The following is a 19506-nucleotide window of genomic DNA, read 5'->3' on the forward strand; positions in this document are numbered from 1 at the left end:
GGGATGCAAAGCATGAAGCATGGATGTTTATTTTTTCAAGAGATTTGCTCCATTAGAGGAAAACACATGCCACACAAAAAGACCTTCCTTATTACAAATTTACACGACAAAAATTGATATATTACCTTTGGTTTCATACCAAATGATGCACACTGGGGAAATGCTATTTTTCAAAGGGAGTATGCTTGTTTCACCGTAACTTGAAGAAACATTCATCATTATGTAATATTCCATTGCCTCATTGCAGAGAATTTAAAATGACTTATCAGGTATTGTTTTCAATAAGCAATCATGTATATCAATGGTTTCGCCGCACATCAAGCCAAAATAATTGTTGCCAATATTAGCATGTGCATTAGATGTCATTTAATAGTATGCCATGGCTTTGTGACATTGTTTTGTCTGCTTTCAGAGCAGTTCGGCGAAAAAGTGACTTGTCTTGCATACAAAGGATCATTTTGATGTTATTAATAGTATTTATGTATCCCTCCGTTACTTGTCGAGAAAAATTAGATATGGCCACAAAAAGCTTTACCTTCACCTACAAGCCATTTCCCTCTTTTCCGTTGGTAGTGCAGAGAACTTGTCGACTGTACATGAACTGAAATATAATGTTTAGCCATCATTATTTAGCCCCGGTTCAATTTCAAATGAAATGATTCCTCCCCAAAATGTATTTCTGAGATATCCAATCGAGTGTTAACATCAAATTAGCCACAATATCTGTAATAATACTTCCTGGTAGATTTGCTAGATCACACTTTGATGAGATTTTGTGCAAATTCAGGTTTGATTACTAGTGTTACGCCATAGGGATCATAAACCGCAGGTTGGAACCACTGCCGCAGTGCTCAGAGTACAATGCAGCCAAGGTGCATCACTGAGATCACCACGCGATTAGTGCCCAGCGTATTTTTATTTATATGAATACGCAAAAGTCAAGATAAACGAGGCACAGTTGGAAATCTTCAGACAGATTGATCCTTTCATTCCTGTAATGCAACCTAACAGCATATCTTTTTTGTCTTTCATACTCCCCTCCACTGCTATTTTTACCATTCTACAACTCCAATGTCTGATTACAATTTCCTTCAGGTTTCTATTTATACGTCACATTTCAGAAATAAACAGTTAATAACAAATGAAGCAATAATTGTTTGGGAGGAGTAAAGTGATGAAAGTATTAAGACTTTAATAAGAGAGCGTTCATTTACCGGTATTTCCTGACAGTGTTTTGTTATCATTATGTTAGTTAGGGTTAGGGTTAACACATTTAAACAGATTACAGGCTGGAATTATCTTCCATATGCTTCAAACTAAGTTGAAAGAGTTAGATGGCTCTTAATAATTGGTGTTTCCTACCTTCAATTCTGTGGATTACCCAACTCCAATAACTGAAACATCACAGTGAAGCAAAACACGAGAGAGACACCCACTCTTACCAACATTGGAAAACCCAGAGCGCTCAAAAACAAAACAAAGAAAGTCATTTCTCAGGTCAGCTTTACATTCCAGACAGTGTCTGTCAGTCACTCCCCGTTTTATAGTCGAGAGTCACCTGGGATAGCAATACAATTAACCCCTTGATGCAGATTGTCGCTATCTACAAATTAACAATGTATACTTAGATTTAGCATCTGCTTGAAAGCAAAAACAAATAATTCCACATTTTGAATATAATTGTCAAATTCAGGCATCAGGGGTTTTACTACTAACTCGCGGTCTAGCATGCGAACTAAATACGTTTTCAGCTTTTCTGCCATTTCCATGTAAATGGACATTGTTTTGAAAACGTTGTGATCCAAAACTTTTCTGAAACACAAAAACAATGCGTCTTCACTTGATCGAAACGTGGCCTGAAAAAGCCTCTCTGCTTTGTTCTATGCTGACTTTGCGCCTCGAGTATCAAGACTCTAAATCTAAAGTAATGAATGCTAATAAGCATTTACACTAAATAGTTTAAGAGTACTGATAGGAAACTAAATCTCATTGAATCTCGATTTCCAAGAGTTTGCGATGCGCTACAGAATACACATTAACTGAGCACAGTCAGTCAATACCAACCAGTCAGTGACTCACACTCATGGAAGCTAATTTTTAGCTTCTTGGAAAATCATCAAATGAGTCAAATTAATGAAGTAAGTGTTACAGTGTCATGATGTAAAACAGTGTAAGAGGATCAGAAGCTGTTTTTTCTTAAACCCACAGCTACCGAAGTGCAAATTAATTACCTTTTGCCAAAATTTACAAGCAGGGTAAATTTGAATCAAATGACGTGGAGAATTGCACCCCATAGCATACCGTGCACGCCAGCCTCCGAGCAGCTGACCGCCGAGTCCAAAGTGCAGGAAGTGGAGCCGTTCATGGTGAGGCGGGCAAATCCGAACTGACAACTTTTGAGGTTTGCAAGCACTTTGGAACCATTAGGGAAACGCAACCTGATAAACACATCAACCCGGAAACGAGCCGAGGCAGTGAGTGTGAGTTAACGTGAGGGGACGGCTGAAGATCGAAGATAAGGAAAAATTAATAACATCAGGATGATCCTTTCGGTTTCTGTACAAAACACAAGATTATGATGGATAAGTGCATGAACTTTGTATGATGAAGGGGGGGGGGGGGGTGCTTCCATTATACCTACGTATCTTAAAAGCAAATAGTTGAGAATGATTTACAACATCAGCTGTTTCTTCTTTCACCAAAGTTCTGACGTTTCTTTCAAACAAACTGTACAATGTTTGTTCCGAGGTTTGAATGACTCGGCTTCAGTTTGTTGCGTTTGCTCCTAATATGAACACAATCTCAGAAGTGCATCAGCCAACCAATACTATGTACATATCAATTACCAGTTTCCTAATGGCACGGATTTTTTTCTTAGGATTATGATTGAGATGCATCATCTCACTGATGTCAATTCAGCGTCCGAGAAAGCCACAGAGCTAAAATAAAACAAACAAAAAATACAAAAAACCAAGCATTTTTTTTTTTTTAGCTGGGTTAGTAATAGTAATCAGAGCAGGAGTACTATTGCAGCAACACATCATCAGTAGGGTGAAACTAACCTGTCTCACGACGGTCTAACCCAGCTAAAAAAAAACACGAGTATTTTTTTTTTTTTTTAAAGCTGGTAAAGATTTGGCAGAAGTGTTTGCCCTCGGTTCCCCCGAACTGATTTAGGTTGTAACTTTGACTGCAAGCAAGTCATTTCTTCCCATATCCTTCCAATTCAAATGATGCTTCTCATCACCAACACTCTCCAAAGTGTTGATTGTTGTATTCTTTGTCGCCTTGTACTGAACAGGCGTCGTATAATTTCTGGGTAGCTGGACCTGCCTCGCAAGTCTAACCTCATTCTGTTTTGGGAAAATAATTTGAAGGATCCGATTCAGCAGTGACAAGTCGTAACGAGACGCGCAAAGAATATCCTGTACAATATGTTTATAACAAACCTTTGGAATAAAAAAAAAAAAAAGGCCTTTTCACGGCTGAGATGCATATGTATTTTTACACATCAAGCATATGTGCCTTGAAGAAACAGAGTGGGCGTTTCTGTTAAAGTGGGCACATCTTTATATGAGGCAGCGACAGATCTGTCCGTGCTTTGACAAACGTGTTGGAATGCCACAGCGGGCTGAGCTCTGGGGTTTCCGGCCAGAGCGCATGATGTGGTTAATGTACGGACCGATCTACGCCCCAACAAACCAACCCATATGAGAAAATCAGTCGAAGATCTCACACCTACCATCTCGAAACTCGTAAGAATCTTTATTCTCATTCCGGTCAATAGCAACATTCTGGCCATCGCTCCTTCCTGTAATAACGACACCGTACCTGTAGGCAGGTCATCAAACTGGACTCCTTCATTCAGCGACTCCCACAAACAGAAACATATGGATAACATGTTCATCCCAAAGCCTGATACATGCTAATAAACTTTTTTATTCTTATCACTAAAGTGTGTATGTGCATTAATGAGAAAATAGCTCTTATAAAACCCAGATCAGCGACTGATGCCAGTTGTATTAACCCTTGTGTTCCTTCAGGTCAGTTTAATCTCCTTTAACATGTCAAAAAGTCACAACTTTGTTTTTTTTTTCTTTCATGTAAGTTCCTGGAAACACAAATGGTTCCATCGTATGCACTTTGCTAGTCAAGACAATTTTGCCAATGTTTGTTGAACTCTGGGTTTTTACATTAGTTGCATCAGGTGTAGCATGGTTATTTGCTGCCATTAAAAAATTTAAAATGGTTTCAAAAGTTGACGAAATTTGATATATACCCATCTGTGATAATGTATCATTGAATGTTCCACTGGTCGTACAGTGAAAATAATTAAAGATTCATCTTTTTTAATTTTTTTTAGGTATCTGATCATTTAAGACACCACGCTTTATAAAACAGTCAGAAAAACCCTGGAATAATTCAAGACTGACAAAAGGTGTGTAAATATGTAGACGATACAAGAGTCAAAGCTGCAGCAATGCAACCTACAGTCAACTAAATGTACACATGATTGCCAAGAGATTAGTTTTACTCAATAAGTATATGCTTGAACCGCCCAGTGTCTTCGGCCTCATACCTACAAACACAAAGTTTGAAAGCATGATTTTCTTTGAATTATGTGGTTCATTCATCACCACTTTAGAGAATGGTCAATGAAAACAATTCCAGCTGCAGCTTTCAATATGTACAAAGGAACCAGTGGACTAAAACAGTCCAATGGACTCATTGGACTAAAATCCTTGTGAGATTTGTTCAACAGGTTTCAGAGTGATTAGTCAAGACAGAAGACATTCTTATTGATGATGAGGTAGTGAGTCTTACTGTGCACTAACGCCACCTTCTGAAGCCAGAATATAAGGTTTATGACAACCTGCAGCAGGAAAACAAACTGCACTGATGAGTACAATAATCCATAGTAAAGGACATGTTGGTAGAGGTCAACAGCTTTAAGTTGGTTTGGGTTTTTTTTTTTTTAAGTGCTTTTAGTTGCTAAACAGACAGTGTGACTTAATTGTGAATTTTCTCAAATGCAATTGTATCGGATCAACTAAACTTGGTTATATATCTTGGAAAATTTTTCTTACAGAAGATTCATCAAGTAAACCAAGTTAAAACTGATGAAGACATATAACCCAGTTAATTTGGTCTATTTTAAAAGGCCTCCTACATTTAAAGACACGTATGAGTTAGTTAGTTACGACAACAAATGTGTCGTGTTTTCAGGCAGTCATTTTAGAGCTAAAATATAACCACCTGTCCACCACACCATAATATTTAGCGAGGCAAAAGTGACAGTTACCTCCCCACATCACTGGACTGACAACAAAATAATCAAAATTTTAACCCTAATTGCCATTAAATCCAACTAATATGAAATATGTTTGTCATTAACGTGTCTGGATCTTTGGTATTTTTAGCTTAGCATTTAGCCGATTTACCTCTACATGGAGCAGTTTTGATAATGTGACTTGTCATTGGCCTTTATTTCTGTAAAGAACCCCCCCCCCCCCCCGCTGCTTTGACGGATGGATGCGGTGTCGTTATAACGGCTACGAGTCATGGCTAAAAGTAGCCGAGTCACGGTCCACAGGACGTGTACTCCCGACAGTCAGGGATGAACGAATACGTACACGCAATAGGTGATCATCTGCTTTCCGTTTGCTTCACAGGCGGCATTTTTTTGCGGAATGTATCAGCCATAATGGATCTTTTATTTTTGAGAGAGAGAGAGAGAGAGAGAGAGAGAGAGAGAGAGAGAGAGAGAGAGGGAGGGAGGAGGACGTTAACAAATGTACTCACTTGCTCTTCGCGTGCATCAGGTGGTATTTCATGCCCCTCCCACACCAGAGCAAAGTACTCAGATTTGTCTGCCATCATGCCACATGTCACACTGATGGAATGGACTCGACTGAATGTTCCTCTATAACACAGCTGGGAAACAGCCACACGGGCAGAGAATAGACGAACGTGTGGCGCGTGAATCAATCATTGCCGGACTTTTTGGGGGGGGCTGTTTCGTACACAACTTCCCGGGTTCATTCACCACAGGAGGTTGTTTCTCTCGACCAGACCCAGAGACAGAAATTGCACTATTATGTGTGTAATACAATACAACAGAAAGGCTGTGTTCCTTATTTCTTCTATTTGTGAATAATCCTTTTGCAATAGGTTGTTCTGTAGGTCCGATGAACAAATGAAACCATGTACCATATTCCTGACAGGAGGTTAGATCCCAGCCGGCCAGCAGCGTCTGTCACTGAACCTGATGTCTGTACAGTACACTCCAGTATGAGTCCCATCTCTTATCCAGATTGTCCAGATGTGTTCAGGCTGAAATGAACATTTTACATTTATGTGTTGTTGGGGTTTTTTTCTCGCTTTTTTTTTTTTTTTGAGCGTGTGTGCATGATTTGGTGTGGATGACTCACCGGGTTCAAATGGCCCGGCTGAAGCCATAACACACTTAAATAAAAAAAAAATGATGAGCCTCCTTCTGAACGCTCTCCTGTGTCACGTTCTTTCTGTCTTCGCTTTGAAGTTGATTCACAGAGCTGGAGAGTTGACGATTGCGAGGACACGGACGTTCATATGGACAGACGAGCAGGTTGGATCGCTATTACAGGTGACTGTCAACTATTCACTATCGGCCCTGGTGGACAGACAGAGTTGCAGCATTTCCGCCGTCAACAGAAACACCATTGACAAAGTTGTGTTTTCAGTTGCCTCAAGCATGGCGCTGTCATGTAAACTGACACATTTTCAGTAGAAAATGTTGTGTCAATTAAGCCCAAAGATGTGAAACTGGTGCAGCATGGACTATAAATATCTGAAGTGACTAATAAAGGATGAAATACATGTGGTCTTGGGACCAAAAGTATCCTGAAAAACTTCCCTAATATTATTTACATCTATTAATCTAAGCTGCTGTTTTCACTTTCTAAAACAATAACCAACTTTTTTTTAATCACTAAACTTATTTCAGTTGAATTCATCAGTTATTAATGAGTTATTTTGTGGGCACAGCAGGCTCCTCTCAGTCTGGTATTATATATTCTAGCTTGAGTTAAAGAATGTAATTAGGCTTTAAAGGACACAATTAAAGTCATAAATCCCACTTAGAGATTAATTGAAATTCACAAAACTATACAAATATGCAGATTTTACAGATTTTCACCCGTCTGTAGACAAAGTAAGAGTAAAGAAAAGAAAAATGTCATCAGAAATGATAGAAATGATTCCTCTGCATTTGACTCATCTATTTTGGGGTGGCGGCTGGGAGCCAATGAACCACAGTGGTAACGTGTTGATACTGGGAGGTTCAAACCTGTGTGTTTTCCAAACCTGATAACCTTTTGGTCACTGTTGTATTAAAGGGGTCATATTGTGTAAAAATCACTTTCTAAAGGTTTTCCCTAAAGGCAGTTCAGCTCACACAGACACAGCAGATTGTGAATGCAGCTCCTATGATCCAATATTCAAATGGAGGAAAATCAAGCAAAAGCGAGAAACTTTGAATGCAAGGTTTCTGGATCTAAGAGACCATGTGGAAGAGTTGAAAACCTGGAGAATATCACTCCTTTTAGTCGTGTGTGTGGCAAAGTTGGAATTTTATTTACCCTTTAAAACTGCAGTGCTATTGGAAAGCTCAATACATGATTTTGCTTATAGCTATGTTACATTCCTCAGTCATTGTCAATTCTAAGTTATACGTTGTGAATACAAGCATCTTTACTGCCTGAATCTCTCATATCTCCAATCTTTTTAATATTCCAGATCCTGGAATTTTCCAAGCATTACTGGTTAATTTATACTTAATACACAAAGTACACAATACACAAAGTATGTAAAGAGTTTCTATAGCGATGAAGCACCTTTGCAGAGGCTTGGCATCGCCCAACAACAGAACTACCAGGGGTGAAGGGACGCCGTAGTAGCCACCCGTACTGAAGAGCCAGTAGTTAATATATATTAGCTTTAAATGTATAAAACACACAACAATGAGCAATATAATGTTTGATCAATGGAGGGCGATAGTGAGTCCCGCCTCTTTTTGTGTGATTTTCTGCAGTTTGCTGTTTGTAAAAATCAAATATTCCAAAGACCCCTGTGGTTTCTTCCTGTTTTGTTAGTTCTGGACCGGACTAGAAGTTGTAACGACCTACGACACCATCAAGACGTACAAACTGGTATTACGGCTCGGACACGACGAGTTTAGCTCGGTAACTTTAGAAGATTCACAAGGTAATCATTTAGGTTTCGATAATAAACTGGGTAATTATATGAATTAACAGTTCAGGTAAGTTTAAGTCCTAGAAGAATAAAAATAAGTACCAGACAAACCAAAATACTCTTGAATAGTGCCTGTTTATAATAGAGTTACAGTATGTCTTAATTTGTGTAGGTGTTCTATGGTACCATGTGTTTTTGACACAATTTGAAGAGTTCTATCTCTTCTTCAAGTCAAATTATCTGATGAAGTCTTTTTCCTCCTCCTCCTCTGTGCACTGCCCATGCAGTGCAGCTGGATGTTCAGTAGGTGGGAGAATGAGCACGCAGCATCCCCCTTTTATCTCTTCCCATACCGCCGTAATTATACTGTCAGCCTTGAACGCCAGGCGAACGCAGAGGGCGACACAATAAGAACAGTGGCAGAAGGGCGTTGAGGCCTTCTCTTGGCGCCAAGCCTGTAATTTTGCATCTTAAATGATCATGTAAGCAGAGCCAAGTAGCTTCAGCAGCGGGGACCGCCGATATGACGAGGCCCCGCAATAAGCAGGTGCTAGGAGGAACAATGGCGAGCATTAGATCCCCGACAATGATTGAGTCTGTCGGCCACGGGTTGAAAAATGGATCCGCCGCTCGCTAATACCAGTCTCATCCATCGCAGCGGGAAGTGTGCGACAGGCTGCCTCTAAATACAATAAATGAGGCTGACGTAGGAGAAGATGGAGCTAAAATTTGAAACAAGCTGCTGTCTGAGAGTGATTATGATCTGTAGATATTCCTGCAGGCAACACACGCCGCATCATTGTCTTATCTGGGCTGTCTGAAGATATTTAGGGCTGAAAAACTATAACCAACACTGGAGCTGGGAAGAGAATGTGATCAAAGTTTGACTCCAGCGAATGGGGACGATATAAAGGATCTGTCTGACATGCACATAAAGCACCTTCATCTTCCCTTCCGTGGCGGTTTGAAGGCTACAAATCCTTCTGGAATCCTTCTGCCTTTCATAGCAAGTGAAACCAATTAGATGTGAAAGCTTTAATCTGATTACACAGTCAACTTGTTTGCTTTGAAAAACCCCAGGAACAGCGAAACGGATGCCAACAATCACCACAAACAAACACTACAATAAGGCACGAAGCCATGAAAAAGAGACAGAATGATCAGAGATTTACTTAATAACCAAAAACACAGAAACTGTGACAGATACAATAAAATCAGCCTCGGGAAACGCCATCGTCAACTGTTGCAGCGTGAGCAGAGCAAATGCAATGAGACACAAAACAAATACAAACAAGGCTCCAAACAACCAATAAAAGAGATGCAAAATGGCCAAAAGTACACACAAGTGTGATGATTTAGGACATTTTTAATTGGGGCAAACACATCCACTCAGAAAACATATTTGCATGGTTTAATTAATACATTTTTTTCCACCATTTACACAAAAGTCAGTTATGTTGCGATCAACTGAAAAGAACCAGATTTGTTTAATTGTCTTTCACAAGGCATCAAGACTCTCTGTAAACAGCACCTAGAAATGACTGTGTCGTATGTGTTGATATCATAGTCTGATGATTCCTTCTTCCTGGTCGGTGGCGACACCAGGAACCTGCTGCTGAGCTGGAGTGAACACAGAGAGCATCAAACATGTGGAAAACAAGTGAACAATAACAGCGTATATACAAAGCACGTATCTTCTGATCTCTGGGCCAAGTATTCCAATGGCTGCAAGAATAATGACAATATGTTTATTTACCATCAAAGTGAACGTAAAGCCTGTATTCTCTTACTATCACTGTAGTCCAGAGCTTGAGTACTATGGGAGGACCAGTGACAAGTGGCCACTCATGTTAGAGTAAAAGTTGATTAGGTTGAACGATCATTATAATCTATGGATAGCTGGAGAAAGTCCAAATTCAATTTATTTTTGTTTTTGATTGTTGGATACTACGATCTCCTACAGATTTCAGTTCATTACACTGAGCCGGCTCACTGTGCGAACAAGAGAAAAGGCAGGAGTGATAAAACAACTATGACTAAACGACACAATGAAAAAAACCAATGTGTTAATTATTGTTTCTGTGTCTTGATCCCATATTGAGATCATAATGTTCCATCTTTGAGTTATATATAGAAAATGTGTAGCTAAAATGGAGATAGAAAGAGACAACTGTGAAAGATTTGGCTGCTGTTGGTAAGATGATGTGATGATGATGAGGTCACAGATCTTCTCTGGACATTCTAAACATGTAAAGGAGGTCTTTGGTGCCATCTAGTGGCTGGTGGAGTGCAACAGCACACACACACATAAACACACAGACAAAAAACAAAACCTCCTTCCACTTACTCTCACATTGTCATTTGAGGTTGCACTAAACTCTCAACCAAACAAAGTTTTGTCAACAAGCGCCCGGCGTGAGCATGCTCGTCAGCCGCCTGTAAGCGGGGGATCACTGGAGATCACCGTGCAGCCTGGTGACCCTAATCTGACTAATGACATTAAGGCTGCTGAAACCTGCTGCAGATACACTTTTGTTGTTGTTGTTGCCTTCGGCAGATCGGTTGGCTCCACTGCAGTCGTCTCCTCCGGTCTTCTAAAGATATGATTCAACAAAAAGCCCAGCCAGAGATGTTTGCAAAGCCTGTGAGTACACTCTGTGACCTCAGCGTTAGTCGTAGTGCAACGTGCAGTTGTTGATGATTCAAGATTTCTTCAGCCTGTCTGAGCTTCTACTAGTCATATGTGACAATAAAGTAAACGCATTTTGCTGTTGGATGCTTAGTATGTAAACATCAACAAACTGAAGATGTCTCTGCTGCATCTGACAAATGATGTTTCTCAATTTCTTCATTTGGAATTGAGAATTTGTTAAAATGTTGCATGATCTTCTTTTAATCCACGAGTGACTTTCTCCTCTAGAGGGCGTTAAAAAAAATGAATTAAACATGTAGAGTTTCAAGCGAAAGGGAATATCTCAATGCAAACTTGAGTCTGTCTTAAAAAGCAGCGTTATATTATGGATGTGTAAAAATCCTGTTGGAAATTGCCAAAATGAGACCATGTTGCACAAGCAAAAGTTTAAAAAAACATCTCTCAAAAAGCTAAACTTTTCACAAGATGTCTTTCAAAAGTGTTTTAACACACCTTTTAAAAAAATAGATAAATAACTAAAAAATAAAAAAAAATATCATCTTAGGCCCCATTTACCCAATGTTTCAAATTAAACATATTTTTTGAGTTTTCATTTCACAAAAGTTTGATGTCAGAAAAGCTGGGAACGATGTAGTTAGCATGCCAGGCCACTAGTGGCTGCTGTTGGGTTTCTCTCTGTGAAAAGCAATGACTGTGTTGTATTTGGTGCTAAATAAATATAGGTGAATACAATTGAACTGTTTGTTAGTAAAGAAGCCACACACAAACTTTATAATGTGTTGTTCTCTGCAAGCATAGCGATGAAGCTGGATTACGATCACAGTGACAATGATTTAATTAATAGTTCATTCATTTTTATTTCGAGCATGTACAAGAAGAAAACAAGGCTCTGAGCACCATTATCATGTCAGAGTGATGTTGTGTAAAGGTTCCATATTTATTTGTGATATAGCAACAAATAAAACTGAAAGTGACCATTTAAGGTTCTCTGCCTTAAAGCTCAGAAGGGAAAACGAGCTGAACCCACAATAATCCACCAATAATGAAGACCACAGGTCACTATTTGGTGTAAGTCAATTTATCTTTTGGTTAAAAACCAACACTTTTTGTACAATTTCTGCTCAAAACTTAAAAACACGTCAGTGCTCTCAATGTAATTGTAACTGCTGCCTTCGCTCTTTTTCTCCCCTTTGATTGAATTACTAATTTTTGCAAAAATAATTCATCTGACTTTGCTGTCAAATTTCCCATTTACTGGCTCATTAGAGTCACTGGAGGCTCTTTGCAGTGGCTCTAACCTTATCTGCCACCAAGCTGACTTTCATTAAGAGTTAATTATCCGACTCCATCCTTGATTATTCTTCAGCCATTAAAATGTTGAAAAGGCTGTTGATCTGTGTGACAAAGCCAGATGCAGCTACAGCCACCAATGTTTGTTTAGTTTTTTTTTTCTCTACGATCAGCTCACAAGTAAAAAATTAACTTGGTGAAGTTTAGATCTTTATCAAAATTATAAATCGGTAATAATGAATGTGTGAATGAGGAACAGATTTCACCCTATATTTGATCACTTTTAACTGTTTCAAGTGAAAACTTTACTTTTGTTCAGTTTTGGGTGTCTGTTTACATAACACCGGTTCTTGGGGCCACTGAAAATGCAACTTTTTGAAAATGGCTCTCAAGGTGGAGTTTTTTGGAAAATGCTCAGAATTCATCTCCGTGGAAACGGAAGAAAATGCAACTTTTCTGAAATGCTGCTACGGTGCATGTGCACCATGGCTGTTGTAAATATGAGTTCTGCACATGCTCAGTTGATGGACAATAACAACAATGTTTGCCTCAGTGTCACAAATCTATATTCTCCTGGGACATGCTAGTTTTATTTTGACAGTCACTGTAACAACAATCCAACTTGGTAATTTTATTTTTTACAGTCACCGGACAAACAATCCAACATTGTAGTTTTATTTTGACAGTCACCCCAATAACAGTCCAACTTGGGGTTTTATTTTGATAGGTACCGTGATAACAATCCAATTTGGTCGTCTCTCCATATGAATGTCTGTGTTCTCTCCATTGTTAATGTTCTCTGCATGCATGTGTGTGTGGCTTGATTACAAAAACAACCAACAGCACCAACTAGTGGCCTGGCAGCCTGACTGCATTGTTTTATAAAGGCTTTCTGTCGTTTCCATTTTAAAGGACATGATTTTCAAAACGTTGTTTTCAAAGCGCAAAGTAAAAATCCTCGATTTCCAGTAGGAGACATGAAGCTTCAGTCGATCTTTGACATGAACAGAGAATTCAGAGCAGGAAGCAACTGGTGCTTCATTGTCTGACGGTGGAATATTGTTGTCATTCTGACCTTGTGCTGGAAATCCAAACTTTAGACCCTAACTACAAGTAGACCTGAGAAACAGGTGTTGATCCTGATCTTGTTTTTTTAGCTTCACTGAAATATTTTGGTAAATCAAACACCATGATAGGTTGTGAATTATTGTTCTGGAACGGAGCGGCACATTAACCAAACATCCTCTTTGCATTTTAATGTAGGGATTAATAAAAAATAAATGAATCCATCCTTATGAATACTTGTCTGCAGTTAAATAGTCCTGGAACATATCTTTAAAATAGCCAATGCTCTGTTGGTGTAGAATCCAGTGCAGCCGTACATATGAATCATTAACTGAGCCATTGTGTGGAACCTCTGCAGCTCTTTTCCAGAAGTGATCTGGTCCTTGAACGTGTCTTTTTAATGAGCTAATGGAAGCTTTTAAGAAAACAAAGCGGCTAGAAGGGATTTTACACTCCCACAGTTGGCCTTATTAGTGCTTTGCAAGTGAAGCATGAATAAATATTTAGTGTTCTCTATTAGAGACTATGATGAGGGTCGAGCCTTTATAGATTGTGCTTGCTTGGAAAGAATTATTACTAAATGTCTGTAGGGACACTGACTTTGTTTTACCAATGAGGATGTACAAGTGGTATAATTCCAGGCTTGATCCAAGTGACCTGTGTCTGTTGTGTGCAGGGCGCCCGGCTGCAAGAAGAAATGTTGACCATCCAAGTTAAAAATACCAGGTTGCGTCTGAACGGTCAAAACCTCAAGCTGGCAACTAAAAATGGCCGCAATTCTAAAACACCTGGCCTCCATCTGTCAGCCACGCGCGGAAGAACAGAGGCGTCGGGTCGGCTTACGGCCTCCTCGCCGACCCAGGAGGGCACGGCGCAGTCGGACCCGTCGGCGAGGCCGGAGTCCGAGAGGCGGGCCGAGGACCGGCCCGCCAGGCGGCCGCTGAAGCTCGCCCCGCTGGACCTGCCGGACGAAGTGCGGGAGGCCCAGAGGGAGAAACTCAAGTTCGTCCAGGAGGAGGCCAAACCGTCGGCCAGCAAGCCGGACGCCGGGCGGGCGAAACCGCGGCTGGACGGCAGGTCCCGCAGGCCTCAGCTGACTCGCTGCCACCACCTGGAGCAGACCGCAGACAAAACCCTGGAGGAGGTGGTGTGTCGGGGGACCTCGGCCCCTCTCTGCAGCAAGACCGCTCCCCCTGCACTCGCCGCCGGGGCCAAAGCTCCGTGCGTCAGAGAGGCGGTGCACCAGAACGCCAGCATCCTCCAGCAGGAGGCCGGGAGGGGGAGGGGGAGGGGGAGGCGGCTGAGGCTGACGAGGGCGCAGCGCCTCGAAGAGGATCAGTGCAATTCAAACACGTCAATACGGGGATTATCTGCAGACGGAGGCAAGCCGGCCCAAAGTGGCCGGAGCAAAGGGAGGGCCCAGAAGGGCCAGTCGCAAGCTGGGAAAATGAAAGAAGCGGCCGCACCGCCCGGGGATGTCAGGAAGAGCCGTCCGGACGACGGCAGTCAGCAGCCTGCGGGACGCACTCTGACCCAACAGGCGGGTGAGAGTGGAAGTGGCGAGCGTGGAGTCGCTGGCACGAAGCCAAATGCCTGTAACCTCAGATTGAAGAGGAGAAAAGCCTTGATCACGAAGCACAACAATGCGGCCCCGCTGGAGCGTCTCCAGATGTGATTACATTATGGCTCTGGAAGGTACAACTTCACATCATACCGGTAAACTCATGAGGAATCATTGGAAATTCGATCACAGAACTCATAAAGGACACAAATAAAGTTGTGTAAGAGTCACGGTGGTTTTAAAAGTTGTGCCATTAAAAACCGATGCTCAAAAATGAGTTATTGCAAACGTAAATGTACGAAATCTCCAAAGGCAGCCTGGCTTTTCTAATGACACCACCAGCAAATGAAGCCGATCTCCAAAATGCTCAAAATCATCAAGTTCTTTAACGACTGTTCAGAACTTTGGCCAGTGCAACTAAAAACTCATCTGGTTTCCAGAAGCTTCTCCTCAGAGCAGCAGCGCTCGGCTCGTGGAAGCAGAACTGTAACACAAAACAACACTGCTGGCGCACACCAAGAAGAGCCAGACGACTGTAGTCAGTCCAGCACCGTGAAACGACAGCAAACAATCTGACAGCCAAAAGTGACTGAGTGTGTCTGAGAGGAGTCACCCAAACTCTGTGCTTCAGGGTTTTTCTAGTTTTGATCTTTTTTAATTACTAAATAATTCCTGACAGGTCAAAACATATACAAAACCAAATTCACAAATGTATATAAAAAAATTAAAGAATAATGCATTTATATATTGCATTTATATACATACACATAGAAATACACATACCGGTATATCTAGTCTAACATGTTTGAAAAGGGAATGGAAGAAGTAAAAACTATTTCATCCTTCATCCCTTTTAGTTCCATCTGTTTTATGGAAGTATATAATAAAGTGTTCGCTGTATGTACAATGTAAGACGTTAGTAACCCTCATGGCATGTTTTCTCCATAGCGCCGCAATACGATGTGTATAAACAATGCAGCTGTAGTACTGAAAATGATATTTGGGATGTTTTGAACGGTTTCCGTTTTTCTAATTAAATGATGGCAGATGTTTGTGCGTCAGAGATGAGTCGTCCCGTTGGTAAGCAGTCTGGATGTTATCCAGGCAGGTAACATTAGAGGAAATAATCCAGGCTCTTATCAAAACTTGTCACTTGACTGTCTGCGTTCATTATTCCACGTCTCGTTCAATTCACGAGTGGTTTGTTTGGTCTGAACAAAACAACGCGTGGCCCATACTGCTTCACACCTCCTCAAAAAGTGGGTCATTTCACTCCATTAAAATACTACGTCTGAGTGTTGAATACCGGCTGAATGTTTTAAAGGAAAGTGACAACAAAAATGCACCAGACTGAGTATTTTGGCTTACTGAGCATTTATTTCCAATGCCACCCCATTGTTTAGCATGTACACACACACCAGGTGTCAAGTCTTTGCTATTCTGTGCAGAATTTGCATGTTCTGTCTGTGCATTTGTGGGTTTTTCTCCAGGTATTGGAATGCACCCCAAGAGCAAAATTAGCATACATTGATGTCAATCTGTGACACTAAAGTTGGTATAGAATGTGAGGTTTATCCTACCTTTTCCATCGTGAGCTCTGCTCCAGCTCCCTGCAACCCAACTCTAGATAAACGACATGGAAGTTGGGTGGACAGATGGATTTATGGAATGACAGCTCGTCAGTGTCATGGTTCTTTTTTGTTTTTATTTTCTGTTGTTTTGAGGCCACGTTTACACGTACCTGGGTATTTACAAAACTGTGATGTTTCTCTGCATTGCTTTCACACATAAACGCAGCTACAAGTCACCACAAACAATGATTTCTGAAAATTCCAGCTGCAATGGAGATTTTGAAAAACTGTCTCCGGTGCATCTAAAGGAGGGTAGACAGAGATTAATGTCACAATATGTGAAGGAAGCATCGTCGATGTCTGTGTTTCCCAGTTTGACCGCTGTGATGAAAATGGACACAGTGAAAGGTGTTTGTTTTTCATGTTTTACATCATATTCTAACGCCACATGTAGGAGCAGCTCCGCTTCTTTATCGGTCCAAATATACAAACTGTGCATAATTGTCACGGAACAGGAAATAACCCTCGCGATTCGTGCCTTTGTGTTTTAGTCCAGGAATCTGATTGGCTACCTTCATGCTTCTCAATACATTGCCCCCTACAAGTTTGGCTCCTCAGAGTAGCTCTGAACCAGGTGTATATGTGGGTCTGTTTCTTTTCTTTTTTTTTTTTTACAAAAGTAGTTCTTTTGTAAAATGTGTAAATGGAGCCTGAGATTCTGGGTGCTTCAAATCGTCCCTCCTATCTCCTTTCCGATGCACTTTTCCTTAACGGGGTAAAGGAAAGGTGTTAGGAGGCTTCCCGAAGGAGTTAGGGAAAGGCGACCATGTTGTTTTGACAATCCGACTGCACTTCCACAACGAGACATAATAATAATCTGACAGAGGAGAAGGTCAGTGATGCCTGCCCTGGTAAAAAAAAACAAAAAAAAAACTACAAGTTTCCTAATATGGACCAGAAAAAGCACAATTCTAGCACTTTCCACTGTGCCTCTGACTGCTGATTTAATCTCAAATATCACAAGGTCTGAATTGAAATCGAAGAGAGGCTGCCAGGTGAATAAATGACTAATGCAAAGTGAGAATAGGCTGCACGTAAAAATGACTGGGTTTATTTTACAAAATCTGCATAACATTCACCGGGGAATCTGGGTTTTAGATTATTTAAAGTTGTTCAAGGCAGATTATTGATTTGGTAACTTAAATGATCTGCTTTGGTTCATCCTGAGTTTCCCTGAACGCTCCGACGAGTGGGTCCCTTTAAATGTTGTCACAGCAAGGAATTGTGGGGCAGCAGGAGCTGATCTCCTTTGGTAAAGGATGCATCAGTGTTTCCTAGGCTAAAGGAGGCTCTAGAGGAAGCATCAGTGTTTCCTAGGCTAAAGGAGGCTCTAAAGGAAGCATCAGTGTTTCCTAGGCTAAAGGAGGCTCTAAAGGAAGCATCAGTGTTTCCTAGGCTAAAGGAGGCTCTAAAGGAAGCATCAGTGTTTCCTAGGCTAAAGGAGGCTCTAAATGAAGCATCAGTGTTTCCTAGGCTAAAGGAGGCTCTAAAGGAAGCATCAGTGTTTCCTAGGCTAAAGGAGGCTCTAAAGGATGCATCAGTGTTTCCTAGGCTAAAGGAGGCTCTAAAGGAAGCATCAGTGTTTCCTAGGCTAAAGGAGGCTCTAAAGGATGCATCAGTGTTTGTGAGGCTAAAGGAGGCTCTAAAGGAAGCATCGGTGTTCCCTAGGCTAAAGGAGGTTCTAAAGGATGCATCAGTGTTTCCTAGGCTAAAGGAGGCTCTAAAGGATGCATCAGTGTTTCCTAGCCTAAAGGAGGCTCTAAAGGATGCATCAGTGTTTGTGAGGCTAAAGGAGGCTCTAAAGGAAGCATCGGTGTTCCCTAGGCTAAAGGAGGTTCTAAAGGAAGCATCAGTGTTTGTGAGGCTAAAGGAGGCTCTAAAGGAAGCATCAGTGTTTCCTAGGCTAAAGGAGGTTCTAAAGGAAGCATCAGTGTTTGTGAGGCTAAAGGAGGCTCTAAAGGAAGCATCGGTGTTTGTGAGGCTAAAGGAGGCTCTAAAGGAAGCATCAGTGTTTCCTAGGCTAAAGGAGGCTCTAAAGGAAGCATCAGTGTTTACTAGGCTATAGGAGGCTCTAAAGGAAGCATCGGTGTTTCCTAGGCTAAAGGAGGCTCTAAAGGAAGCATTGGTGTTTCCTAGGCTAAAGGAGGCTCTAAAGGAAGCATCAGTGTTTCCTAGGCTAAAGGAGGCTCTAAAGGAAGCATCAGTGTTTGTGAGGCTAAAGGAGGCTTTAAAGGAAGCATCGGTGTTTCCTAGGCTAAAGGAGGTTCTAAAGGAAGCATCAGTGTTTGTGAGGCTAAAGGAGGCTCTAAAGGAAGCATCAGTGTTTCCTAGGCTAAAGGAGGTTCTAAAGGAAGCATCAGTGTTTGTGAGGCTAAAGGAGGCTCTAAAGGAAGCATCGGTGTTTGTGAGGCTAAAGGAGGCTCTAAAGGAAGCATCAGTGTTTGTGAGGCTAAAGGAGGCTCTAAAGGAAGCATCAGTGTTTGTGAGGCTAAAGGAGGCTCTAAAGGAAGCATCAGTGTTTCCTAGGCTAAAGGAGGCTCTAAAGGAAGCATCAGTGTTTCCTAGGCTAAAGGAGGTTCTAAAGGAAGCATCAGTGTTTCCTAGGCTAAAGGAGACTCTAAAGGAAGCATCAGTGTTTCCTAGGCTATAGGAGGTTCTAAAGGAAGCATCAGTGTTTGTGAGGCTAAAGGAGGCTATAAAGGAAGCATCAGTGTTTCCTAGGCTAAAGGAGGCTCTAAAGGAAGCATCAGTGTTTCCTAGGCTAAAGAAGGCTCTATAGGAAGCATCAGTGTTTCCTAGGCTAAAGGAGGTTCTAAAGGAAGCATCAGTGTTTCCTAGGCTAAAGGAGGCTCTAAAGGAAGCATCGGTGTTTCCTAGGCTAAAGGAGGCTCTATAGGAAGCATCAGTGTTTGTGAGGCTAAAGGAGGTTCTAAAGGAAGCATCAGTGTTTCCTAGGCTAGAGGAGGCTCTAAAGGAAGTATCAGTGTTTCCTAGGCTAAAGGAGGCTCTATAGGAAGCATCAGTGTTTGTGAGGCTAAAGGAGGCTATAAAGGAAGCATCAGTGTTTCCTAGGC

The sequence above is a fragment of the Blennius ocellaris genome (genome assembly GCF_963422515.1).
Source record: "Blennius ocellaris genome assembly, chromosome: 20".
Classification (NCBI taxonomy): domain Eukaryota; kingdom Metazoa; phylum Chordata; class Actinopteri; order Blenniiformes; family Blenniidae; genus Blennius; species Blennius ocellaris.